Raw genomic sequence first — 13,253 nt, 5'->3', positions numbered from 1 at the left:
TGAGCTTGGGTTCATGTGAAACCGCAAAACACAAGCTTTACAATGATGTATCACACAGTCTGATTGGACTTTGTTTTGATTATAAATTAAGAAATTTGTACATGCAACTTTACTTTTGTAACTCTTCTCCTTCCTGTTAGGAACAACACACAGTAAAGTCACTCATATGTCTGTAAACTACACATACACACCTTTAATTTGATATAAAACAAAAGACAATAGCTTCAGATTTGACTGATATACAAAGATATTTGTACATGCAGTTTACCAAATGATTTACAGGCCTTTTGCAATGACCTCAACAAGGCCAATTTGACCCCTGTTCCCTCGAGCTGTGAGTAACATACAACAATGAGCTTGGGTTCATGTGAAACTGCAAAACACAAGCATTACAATGATGTATCACACAATCTGATTGGACTTTTGTTTTAATTAAAAATTAAGAAATTTGTACATGCAACTTTACCATTGTGATTCACAGGCCTTGTGGCCTAAAACAGGCTCAACTGTAACTCTTCTCCTTCCTGTTAGGAACAACACACTCAAGAAAGTCACTCATATGTCTGTAAACTACTGGAGGAACCGGACTTCCAGGAGGGAAGGCCGCCCTGTCAGGCCCGACTCGGAGTCACCTCTCTGGGCTACGGAGGTAGGGACGTGTGCCCTGGAGGAACCGGACTTCCAGGAGGGAGGGCCGCCCTGTCAGGCCCGCCTCGGAGTCACCTCTCTGGGCTACGGATACGAGATACGGCGTACCACCGCCTGACTTTTAAACGCCCGTAGCTCCGGCGCACTAAGTCCCAGGACTTTGCCCTTTGGGTCGATTGCTCCACCGGAGGGGACCTTTCCAACGAGCCAACCCGCTTCTTTATAACCCTAAGCCCGGGCGAGATACGGCGTACCACCGCCTGACCTTTAAACGCCCGTAACTCGGGCGCCTTTGCTCGGATAAACTCGTCCCTCGGGTCGGTTGCTCTACCGGAGCGGCCCTTTCCAACGAGCCAACCCGCTTCTCTCTAACCCTAAGCCCGGCCGAGATACAGGGTACCACCGCCTGACTTTTAAACGCCCGTAACTCGGGCGCCTTTGCTCGGATGAACTCGTCCCTCGGGTCGCTTGCTCTACCGGAGCGACCCTTTTCAACGAGCCAACCCGCTTCTCTCTAACCCTAAGCCCGGGCGAGATACGGGGTACCACCGCCTGACCTTTAAACGGCCGTAACTCGGGCGCCTTTGCTCGGATGAACTCGTCCCTCGGGTCGGTTGCTCTACCGGAGCGGCCCTTTCCAACGAGCCAACCCGCTTCTCTCTAACACTAAGCCCGGCCGAGATACGGGGTACCACCGCCTGACCTTTAAACGGCCGTAGCTCCGGCGCACTAAGTCCCAGGACTTCGCCCGTCGGGTCGGTTGCTCTACCCGAGGGGAGATTTCCAACGAGCCAACCCGCATCTTTCTAACCCTAAGCACGGCCGAGATACGGAGTACCACCCATTGATATTCCCACGGCCGTAGCCCCGGAGCCCTTTGCCGCAGCCCTTCGGGACACCCACCCTCGGACGCCCCGCGGAGGGACCTTTCCAACGAGCCAACCCGCGCCTCTCTAACCCTTTCCCCGGCCGAGATACGACCCCGAGGACGGTGGCCCCTCTACCCGACCACAGTGCACCCGGGGCCGGCCTCGGAACCCGCCACGGACACCCTGGAGCCCGTACCCGGCGCACCGTTCGGTCCTGGGCACCCACTCTTAAGCACTCCCCCCCGGCCTAAGCCCCATACTCCCGGCCCCTCTGGAGAACCAAACCGTTGGTCAACCCGAAACGATCTCCAACCGTTGGTCAACCCGAAAGTACTTCCAGCAGTTGGTCAACCCGAAAGTTTCTCCAGCCGTTGGTCAACCCCATCGACTTAGGTTCTGGAGCGGCAATAAATACGTAAGATAGCATTTAAAAACGTTTAAAAATAGATGCATTTGTTTAAAGCAAAGCATTTATTTACTTACCAGACTACAGTTGGGTTCATGTGAAACTGCAAAACACAAGATTTACAATGATGTATCACACAGTCTGATTGGACTTTGTTTTGATGTTTGTTTTATGTCTGTAAACTACATATACACACCTTTAATTTGATATAAAACAAAAGACAATAGCTTCAGATTTGACTGATATACAAAGATATTTGTACATGCAGTTTACCAAATGATTTACTGGCCTTTTGCAATGACCTCAACAAGGCCGATTTGACCCCTGTTCCCTCGAGCTGTGAGTAACATACAACAATGAGCTTGGGTTCATGTGAAACCGCAAAACACAAGCTTTACAATGATGTATCACACAGTCTGATTGGACTTTGTTTTGATTATAAATTAAGAAATTTGTACATGCAACTTTACTTTTGTAACTCTTCTCCTTCCTGTTAGGAACAACACACAGTAAAGTCACTCATATGTCTGTAAACTACACATACACACCTTTAATTTGATATAAAACAAAAGACAATAGCTTCAGATTTGACTGATATACAAAGATATTTGTACATGCAGTTTACCAAATGATTTACAGGCCTTTTGCAATGACCTCAACAAGGCCGATTTGACCCCTGTTCCCTTGAGCTGTGAGTAACATACAACAATGAGCTTGGGTTCATGTGAAACCGCAAAACACAAGCTTTACAATGATGTATCACACAGTCTGATTGGACTTTGTTTTGATTAAAAATTAAGAAATTTGTACATGCAACTTTACCATTGTGATTCACAGGCCTTGTGGCCTAAAACAGGCTCAACTGTAACTCTTCTCCTTCCTGTTAGTAACAACACACAGTAAAGTCACTCATATGTCTGTAAACTACACATACACACCTTTAATTTGATATAAAACAAAAGACAATAGCTTCAGATTTGACTGATATACACAGATTTTTGTACAGGCAATTTACCAAATAATTTACTGGCCTTTTGCAATGACCTCAACAAGGCCGATTTGACCCCTGTTATCTCGAGCTGTGAGTAACATACAACAATGAGCTTGGGTTCATGTGAAACTGCAAAACACAAGCTTTACAATGATGTATCACACAGTCTGATTGGAATTTGTTTTGATTAAAAATTAAGAAATTTGTACATGCAACTTTACCATTGTGATTCACAGGCCTTGTGGCCTAAAACAGGCTCAACTGTAACTCTTCTCCTTCATGTTAGGAACAACACACAGTAAAGTCGCTCATATGCCTGTAAATTTCACATACACACCTTTAATTTGATATAAAACAAAAGACAATAGCTTCAGATTTGACTGATATACAAAGATATTTGTACATGCAGTTTACCAAATGATTTACAGGCCTTTTGCAATGACCTCAACAAGGCAGATTTGACCCCTGTTCCCTCGAGCTGTGAGTAACATACAACAATGAGCTTGGGTTCATGTGAAACCGCAAAACACAAGCTTTACAATGATGTATCACACAGTCTGATTGGACTTTGTTTTGATTAAAAATTAAGAAATTTGTACATGCAACTTTACCATTGTGATTCACAGGCCTTGTGGCCTAAAACAGGCTCAACTGTAACTCTTCTCCTTCCTGTTAGGAACAACACACAGTAAAGTCACTCATATGTCTGTAAACTACACATACACACCTTTAATTTGATATAAAACGAAAGACAATAGCTTCAGATTTTACTGATATACACAGATTTTTGTACAGGCAATTTACCAAATAATTTACTGGCCTTTTGCAATGACCTCAACAAGGCCGATTTGACCCCTGTTATCTCGAGCTGTGAGTAACATACAACAATGAGCTTGGGTTCATGTAAAACTGCAAAACACTGCGCGAGCCACCCGACCGGGGTCTACGATCCCCCGTTTCCGAGATATCGGCCAATGAACTGCCGGGCGCCGTATCTCGGCCGGGGAAGGTCCGACGGACTCGGGGCCGGGCTCGTCGGAAAGGTCTCGCCCGGGGCTTTCCGACGAGACCGGCCTGGGGTCCGTGCGACCCCGGGGGCCCGAGATACTTCCGGTCGAAAATTCGAATTTCGTTACCGCGCTGCTCCGGCGCCCCGGGTCCGGGGCCTTCGCCCTTCGGGTGGGTGGATCCGCCGCGGGGGGCCTTTCGAACGAGCCCACCCGCGCGTCGCTAGCCCTTTCCGGGGCCGAGATACGGCCGCCCACCGCGGTATTTTCCCACGGCCGTTTCTCGGGCGCCTCGGGTCCGGGGCCTTCGCCCTTCGGGTCGGCGGCTCCGCCCGAGGGGCCCTTTCCGATGAGCCCTTCCTCGAGTCTCTGGCCCTTTCCCGGGCCGAGATACGGCGGATCGTTGCGGAATTTTTGCTCGTCCGGAGCTCCGGCACCCCTAGCGTCCGCCTCGGAGGTCACGCGGCCGGTCTCGTTCGAAAGGTCCGTCCCGGGGCTTTCCGACGAGCCCGGCCTCGAGTCCGTGCGACCCCGCCCGCCGGAGATACGTCCGGTCGAAGCTCGCGGAGATTCCGACGGCCGTATCTCGGGCGCCCCGGGTCCGGGGCCTTCGCCCTTCGGGTCGGTTGCTCCACGCGAGGGGACCTTTCGAACGAGCCTACCCGCGAGCCTCTAGCCCTTTCCCCGGCCGAGGCACAACGGTCCCCCTGCGGATTTTCCCACGGCCGCAGCTCGGGCGCCTTTGCTCGGATCGACTCGCCCTTTGGGTCATTTGCTCCACTGGAGGGGACCTTTCCAACGAGCCAACCCGCTTCTCTCTAACCCTAAGCCCGGCCGAGATACGGGGTACCACCGCCTGACCTTTAAACGGCCGTAGCTCCGGCGCACTAAGTCCCAGGACTTCGCCCGTCGGGTTGGTTGCTCTACCCGAGGGGAGCTTTCCAACGAGCCAACACGCATCTCTCTACCCTAAGCCCGGCCGAGATACGGAGTACCACCCATTGATATTCCCACGGCCGTAGCCCCGGAGCCCTTCGCCGCAGCCCTTCGGGACACCCACCCTCGGACGCTCCGCGGAGGGACCTTTACAACGAGCCAACCCGCGCCTCTCTAACCCTTTCCCCGGCCGAGATACGACCCCGAGGACGGTGGCCCCTCTACCCGACCACAGTGCACCCGGGGCCGGCCTCGGAACCCGCCACGGACACCCTGGAGCCCGTACCCGGCGCACCGTTCGGTCCTGGGCACCCACTCTTAAGCACTCCCCCCGGCCTAAGCCCCATACTCCCGGCCCCTCTGGAGAACCAAACCGTTGGTCAACCCGAAACGATCTCCAACCGTTGGTCAACCCGAAAGTACTTCCAGCAGTTGGTCAACCCGAAAGTTTCTCCAGCCGTTGGTCAACCCCATCGACTTAGGTTCTGGAGCGGCAATAAATACGTAAGATAGCATTTAAAAACGTTTAAAAATAGATGCATTTGTTTAAAGCAAAGCATTTATTTACTTACCAGACTACAGTTGGGTTCATGTGAAACTGCAAAACACAAGATTTACAATGATGTATCACACAGTCTGATTGGACTTTGTTTTGATGTTTGTTTTATGTCTGTAAACTACATATACACACCTTTAATTTGATATAAAACAAAAGACAATAGCTTCAGATTTGACTGATATACAAAGATATTTGTACATGCAGTTTACCAAATGATTTACTGGCCTTTTGCAATGACCTCAACAAGGCCGATTTGACCCCTGTTCCCTCGAGCTGTGAGTAACATACAACAATGAGCTTGGGTTCATGTGAAACCGCAAAACACAAGCTTTACAATGATGTATCACACAGTCTGATTGGACTTTGTTTTGATTATAAATTAAGAAATTTGTACATGCAACTTTACCATTGTGATTCACAGGCCTTGTGGCCTAAAACAGGCTCAACTGTAACTCTTCTCCTTCCTGTTAGGAACAACACACTCAAGAAAGTCACTCATATGTCTGTAAACTACTGGAGGAACCGGACTTCCAGGAGGGAAGGCCGCCCTGTCAGGCCCGACTCGGAGTCACCTCTCTGGGCTACGGAGGTAGGGACGTGTGCCCTGGAGGAACCGGACTTCCAGGAGGGAGGGCCGCCCTGTCAGGCCCGCCTCGGAGTCACCTCTCTGGGCTACGGATACGAGATACGGCGTACCACCGCCTGACTTTTAAACGCCCGTAGCTCCGGCGCACTAAGTCCCAGGACTTTGCCCTTTGGGTCGATTGCTCCACCGGAGGGGACCTTTCCAACGAGCCAACCCGCTTCTTTATAACCCTAAGCCCGGGCGAGATACGGCGTACCACCGCCTGACATTTAAACGCCCGTAACTCGGGCGCCTTTGCTCGGATAAACTCGTCCCTCGGGTCGGTTGCTCTACCGGAGCGGCCCTTTCCAACGAGCCAACCCGCTTCTCTCTAACCCTAAGCCCGGCCGAGATACAGGGTACCACCGCCTGACTTTTAAACGCCCGTAACTCGGGCGCCTTTGCTCGGATGAACTCGTCCCTCGGGTCGCTTGCTCTACCGGAGCGACCCTTTTCAACGAGCCAACCCGCTTCTCTCTAACCCTAAGCCCGGGCGAGATACGGGGTACCACCGCCTGACCTTTAAACGGCCGTAACTCGGGCGCCTTTGCTCGGATGAACTCGTCCCTCGGGTCGGTTGCTCTACCGGAGCGGCCCTTTCCAACGAGCCAACCCGCTTCTCTCTAACACTAAGCCCGGCCGAGATACGGGGTACCACCTCCTGACCTTTAAACGGCCGTAGCTCCGGCGCACTAAGTCCCAGGACTTCGCCCGTCGGGTCGGTTGCTCTACCCGAGGGGAGATTTCCAACGAGCCAACCCGCATCTTTCTAACCCTAAGCACGGCCGAGATACGGAGTACCACCCATTGATATTCCCACGGCCGTAGCCCCGGAGCCCTTTGCCGCAGCCCTTCGGGACACCCACCCTCGGACGCCCCCGCGGAGGTACCTTTCCAACGAGCCAACCCGCGCCTCTCTAACCCTTTCCCCGGCCGAGATACGACCCCGAGGACGGTGGCCCCTCTACCCGACCACAGTGCACCCGGGGCCGGCCTCGGAACCCGCCACGGACACCCTGGAGCCCGTACCCGGCGCACCGTTCGGTCCTGGGCACCCACTCTTAAGCACTCCCCCCCGGCCTAAGCCCCATACTCCCGGCCCCTCTGGAGAACCAAACCGTTGGTCAACCCGAAACGATCTCCAACCGTTGGTCAACCCGAAAGTACTTCCAGCAGTTGGTCAACCCGAAAGTTTCTCCAGCCGTTGGTCAACCCCATCGACTTAGGTTCTGGAGCGGCAATAAATACGTAAGATAGCATTTAAAAACGTTTAAAAATAGATGCATTTGTTTAAAGCAAAGCATTTATTTACTTACCAGACTACAGTTGGGTTCATGTGAAACTGCAAAACACAAGATTTACAATGATGTATCACACAGTCTGATTGGACTTTGTTTTGATGTTTGTTTTATGTCTGTAAACTACATATACACACCTTTAATTTGATATAAAACAAAAGACAATAGCTTCAGATTTGACTGATATACAAAGATATTTGTACATGCAGTTTACCAAATGATTTACTGGCCTTTTGCAATGACCTCAACAAGGCCGATTTGACCCCTGTTCCCTCGAGCTGTGAGTAACATACAACAATGAGCTTGGGTTCATGTGAAACCGCAAAACACAAGCTTTACAATGATGTATCACACAGTCTGATTGGACTTTGTTTTGATTATAAATTAAGAAATTTGTACATGCAACTTTACTTTTGTAACTCTTCTCCTTCCTGTTAGGAACAACACACAGTAAAGTCACTCATATGTCTGTAAACTACACATACACACCTTTAATTTGATATAAAACAAAAGACAATAGCTTCAGATTTGACTGATATACAAAGATATTTGTACATGCAGTTTACCAAATGATTTACAGGCCTTTTGCAATGACCTCAACAAGGCCGATTTGACCCCTGTTCCCTTGAGCTGTGAGTAACATACAACAATGAGCTTGGGTTCATGTGAAACCGCAAAACACAAGCTTTACAATGATGTATCACACAGTCTGATTGGACTTTGTTTTGATTAAAAATTAAGAAATTTGTACATGCAACTTTACCATTGTGATTCACAGGCCTTGTGGCCTAAAACAGGCTCAACTGTAACCCTTCTCCTTCCTGTTAGGAACAACACACAGTAAAGTCACTCATATGTCTGTAAACTACACATACACACCTTTAATTTGATATAAAACAAAAGACAATAGCTTCAGATTTGACTGATATACACAGATTTTTGTACAGGCAATTTACCAAATAATTTACTGGCCTTTTGCAATGACCTCAACAAGGCCGATTTGACCCCTGTTATCTCGAGCTGTGAGTAACATACAACAATGAGCTTGGGTTCATGTGAAACTGCAAAACACAAGCTTTACAATGATGTATCACACAGTCTGATTGGAATTTGTTTTGATTAAAAATTAAGAAATTTGTACATGCAACTTTACCATTGTGGTTCACAGGCCTTGTGGCCTAAAACAGGCTCAACTGTAACTCTTCTCCTTCATGTTAGGAACAACACACAGTAAAGTCGCTCATATGCCTGTAAATTTCACATACACACCTTTAATTTGATATAAAACAAAAGACAATAGCTTCAGATTTGACTGATATACAAAGATATTTGTACATGCAGTTTACCAAATGATTTACAGGCCTTTTGCAATGACCTCAACAAGGCAGATTTGACCCCTGTTCCCTCGAGCTGTGAGTAACATACAACAATGAGCTTGGGTTCATGTGAAACCGCAAAACACAAGCTTTACAATGATGTATCACACAGTCTGATTGGAATTTGTTTTGATTAAAAATTAAGAAATTTGTACATGCAACTTTACCATTGTGATTCACAGGCCTTGTGGCCTAAAACAGGCTCAACTGTAACTCTTCTCCTTCCTGTTAGGAACAACACACAGTAAAGTCACTCATATGTCTGTAAACTACACATACACACCTTTAATTTGATATAAAACGAAAGACAATAGCTTCAGATTTTACTGATATACACAGATTTTTGTACAGGCAATTTACCAAATAATTTACTGGCCTTTTGCAATGACCTCAACAAGGCCGATTTGACCCCTGTTATCTCGAGCTGTGAGTAACATACAACAATGAGCTTGGGTTCATGTAAAACTGCAAAACACTGCGCGAGCCACCCGACCGGGGTCTACGATCCCCCGTTTCCGAGATATCGGCCAATGAACTGCCGGGCGCCGTATCTCGGCCGGGGAAGGTCCGACGGACTCGGGGCCGGGCTCGTCGGAAAGGTCTCGCCCGGGGCTTTCCGACGAGACCGGCCTGGGGTCCGTGCGACCCCGGGGGCCCGAGATACTTCCGGTCGAAAATTCGAATTTCGTTACCGCGCTGCTCCGGCGCCCCGGGTCCGGGGCCTTCGCCCTTCGGGTGGGTGGATCCGCCGCGGGGGGCCTTTCGAACGAGCCCACCCGCGCGTCGCTAGCCCTTTCCGGGGCCGAGATACGGCCGCCCACCGCGGTATTTTCCCACGGCCGTTTCTCGGGCGCCTCGGGTCCGGGGCCTTCGCCCTTCGGGTCGGCGGCTCCGCCCGAGGGGCCCTTTCCGATGAGCCCTTCCTCGAGTCTCTGGCCCTTTCCCGGGCCGAGATACGGCGGATCGTTGCGGAATTTTCGCTCGTCCGGAGCTCCGGCACCCCTAGCGTCCGCCTCGGAGGTCACGCGGCCGGTCTCGTTCGAAAGGTCCGTCCCGGGGCTTTCCGACGAGCCCGGCCTCGAGTCCGTGCGACCCCGCCCGCCGGAGATACGTCCGGTCGAAGCTCGCGGAGATTCCGACGGCCGTATCTCGGGCGCCCCGGGTCCGGGGCCTTCGCCCTTCGGGTCGGTTGCTCCACGCGAGGGGACCTTTCGAACGAGCCTACCCGCGAGCCTCTAGCCCTTTCCCCGGCCGAGGCACAACGGTCCCCCTGCGGATTTTCCCACGGCCGCAGCTCGGGCGCCTTTGCTCGGATCGACTCGCCCTTTGGGTCATTTGCTCCACTGGAGGGGACCTTTCCAACGAGCCAACCCGCTTCTCTCTAACCCTAAGCCCGGCCGAGATACGGGGTACCACCGCCTGACCTTTAAACGGCCGTAGCTCCGGCGCACTAAGTCCCAGGACTTCGCCCGTCGGGTTGGTTGCTCTACCCGAGGGGAGCTTTCCAACGAGCCAACACGCATCTCTCTACCCTAAGCCCGGCCGAGATACGGAGTACCACCCATTGATATTCCCACGGCCGTAGCCCCGGAGCCCTTCGCCGCAGCCCTTCGGGACACCCACCCTCGGACGCTCCGCGGAGGGACCTTTACAACGAGCCAACCCGCGCCTCTCTAACCCTTTCCCCGGCCGAGATACGACCCCGAGGACGGTGGCCCCTCTACCCGACCACAGTGCACCCGAGGCCGGCCTCGGAACCCGCCACGGACACCCTGGAGCCCGTACCCGGCGCACCGTTCGGTCCCGGGCACCCACTCTTAAGCACTCCCCCCCGGCCTAAGTCCTATACTCCCGGCCCCTCTGGAGAACCAAACCGTTGGTCAACCCGAAACGATCTCCAACCGTTGGTCAACCCGAAAGTACTTCCAGCAGTTGGTCAACCCGAAAGTTTCTCCAGCCGTTGGTCAACCCCATCGACTTAGGTTCTGGAGCGGCAATAAATACGTAAGATAGCATTTAAAAACGTTTAAAAATAGATGCATTTGTTTAAAGCAAAGCATTTATTTACTTACCAGACTACAGTTGGGTTCATGTGAAACTGCAAAACACAAGATTTACAATGATGTATCACACAGTCTGATTGGACTTTGTTTTGATGTTTGTTTTATGTCTGTAAACTACATATACACACCTTTAATTTGATATAAAACAAAAGACAATAGCTTCAGATTTGACTGATATACAAAGATATTTGTACATGCAGTTTACCAAATGATTTACTGGCCTTTTGCAATGACCTCAACAAGGCCGATTTGACCCCTGTTCCCTCGAGCTGTGAGTAACATACAACAATGAGCTTGGGTTCATGTGAAACCGCAAAACACAAGCTTTACAATGATGTATCACACAGTCTGATTGGACTTTGTTTTGATTATAAATTAAGAAATTTGTACATGCAACTTTACCATTGTGATTCACAGGCCTTGTGGCCTAAAACAGGCTCAACTGTAACTCTTCTCCTTCCTGTTAGGAACAACACACTCAAGAAAGTCACTCATATGTCTGTAAACTACTGGAGGAACCGGACTTCCAGGAGGGAAGGCCGCCCTGTCAGGCCCGACTCGGAGTCACCTCTCTGGGCTACGGAGGTAGGGACGTGTGCCCTGGAGGAACCGGACTTCCAGGAGGGAGGGCCGCCCTGTCAGGCCCGCCTCGGAGTCACCTCTCTGGGCTACGGATACGAGATACGGCGTACCACCGCCTGACTTTTAAACGCCCGTAGCTCCGGCGCACTAAGTCCCAGGACTTTGCCCTTTGGGTCGATTGCTCCACCGGAGGGGACCTTTCCAACGAGCCAACCCGCTTCTTTATAACCCTAAGCCCGGGCGAGATACGGCGTACCACCGCCTGACATTTAAACGCCCGTAACTCGGGCGCCTTTGCTCGGATAAACTCGTCCCTCGGGTCGGTTGCTCTACCGGAGCGGCCCTTTCCAACGAGCCAACCCGCTTCTCTCTAACCCTAAGCCCGGCCGAGATACAGGGTACCACCGCCTGACTTTTAAACGCCCGTAACTCGGGCGCCTTTGCTCGGATGAACTCGTCCCTCGGGTCGCTTGCTCTACCGGAGCGACCCTTTTCAACGAGCCAACCCGCTTCTCTCTAACCCTAAGCCCGGGCGAGATACGGGGTACCACCGCCTGACCTTTAAACGGCCGTAACTCGGGCGCCTTTGCTCGGATGAACTCGTCCCTCGGGTCGGTTGCTCTACCGGAGCGGCCCTTTCCAACGAGCCAACCCGCTTCTCTCTAACACTAAGCCCGGCCGAGATACGGGGTACCACCTCCTGACCTTTAAACGGCCGTAGCTCCGGCGCACTAAGTCCCAGGACTTCGCCCGTCGGGTCGGTTGCTCTACCCGAGGGGAGATTTCCAACGAGCCAACCCGCATCTTTCTAACCCTAAGCACGGCCGAGATACGGAGTACCACCCATTGATATTCCCACGGCCGTAGCCCCGGAGCCCTTTGCCGCAGCCCTTCGGGACACCCACCCTCGGACGCCCCGCGGAGGGACCTTTCCAACGAGCCAACCCGCGCCTCTCTAACACTTTCCCCGGCCGAGATACGACCCCGAGGACGGTGGCCCCTCTACCCGACCACAGTGCACCCGGGGCCGGCCTCGGAACCCGCCACGGACACCCTGGAGCCCGTACCCGGCGCACCGTTCGGTCCTGGGCACCCACTCTTAAGCACTCCCCCCCGGCCTAAGCCCCATACTCCCGGCCCCTCTGGAGAACCAAACCGTTGGTCAACCCGAAACGATCTCCAACCGTTGGTCAACCCGAAAGTACTTCCAGCAGTTGGTCAACCCGAAAGTTTCTCCAGCCGTTGGTCAACCCCATCGACTTAGGTTCTGGAGCGGCAATAAATACGTAAGATAGCATTTAAAAACGTTTAAAAATAGATGCATTTGTTTAAAGCAAAGCATTTATTTACTTACCAGACTACAGTTGGGTTCATGTGAAACTGCAAAACACAAGATTTACAATGATGTATCACACAGTCTGATTGGACTTTGTTTTGATGTTTGTTTTATGTCTGTAAACTACATATACACACCTTTAATTTGATATAAAACAAAAGACAATAGCTTCAGATTTGACTGATATACAAAGATATTTGTACATGCAGTTTACCAAATGATTTACTGGCCTTTTGCAATGACCTCAACAAGGCCGATTTGACCCCTGTTCCCTCGAGCTGTGAGTAACATACAACAATGAGCTTGGGTTCATGTGAAACCGCAAAACACAAGCTTTACAATGATGTATCACACAGTCTGATTGGACTTTGTTTTGATTATAAATTAAGAAATTTGTACATGCAACTTTACTTTTGTAACTCTTCTCCTTCCTGTTAGGAACAACACACAGTAAAGTCACTCATATGTCTGTAAACTACACATACACACCTTTAATTTGATATAAAACAAAAGACAATAGCTTCAGATTTGACTGATATACAAAGATATTTGTACAT

The sequence above is a fragment of the Paramisgurnus dabryanus genome, chromosome 23 (assembly GCF_030506205.2).
Source record: "Paramisgurnus dabryanus chromosome 23, PD_genome_1.1, whole genome shotgun sequence".
In the NCBI taxonomy this organism is placed as follows: domain Eukaryota; kingdom Metazoa; phylum Chordata; class Actinopteri; order Cypriniformes; family Cobitidae; genus Paramisgurnus; species Paramisgurnus dabryanus.
This window is presented reverse-complemented; position numbering follows the sequence as displayed.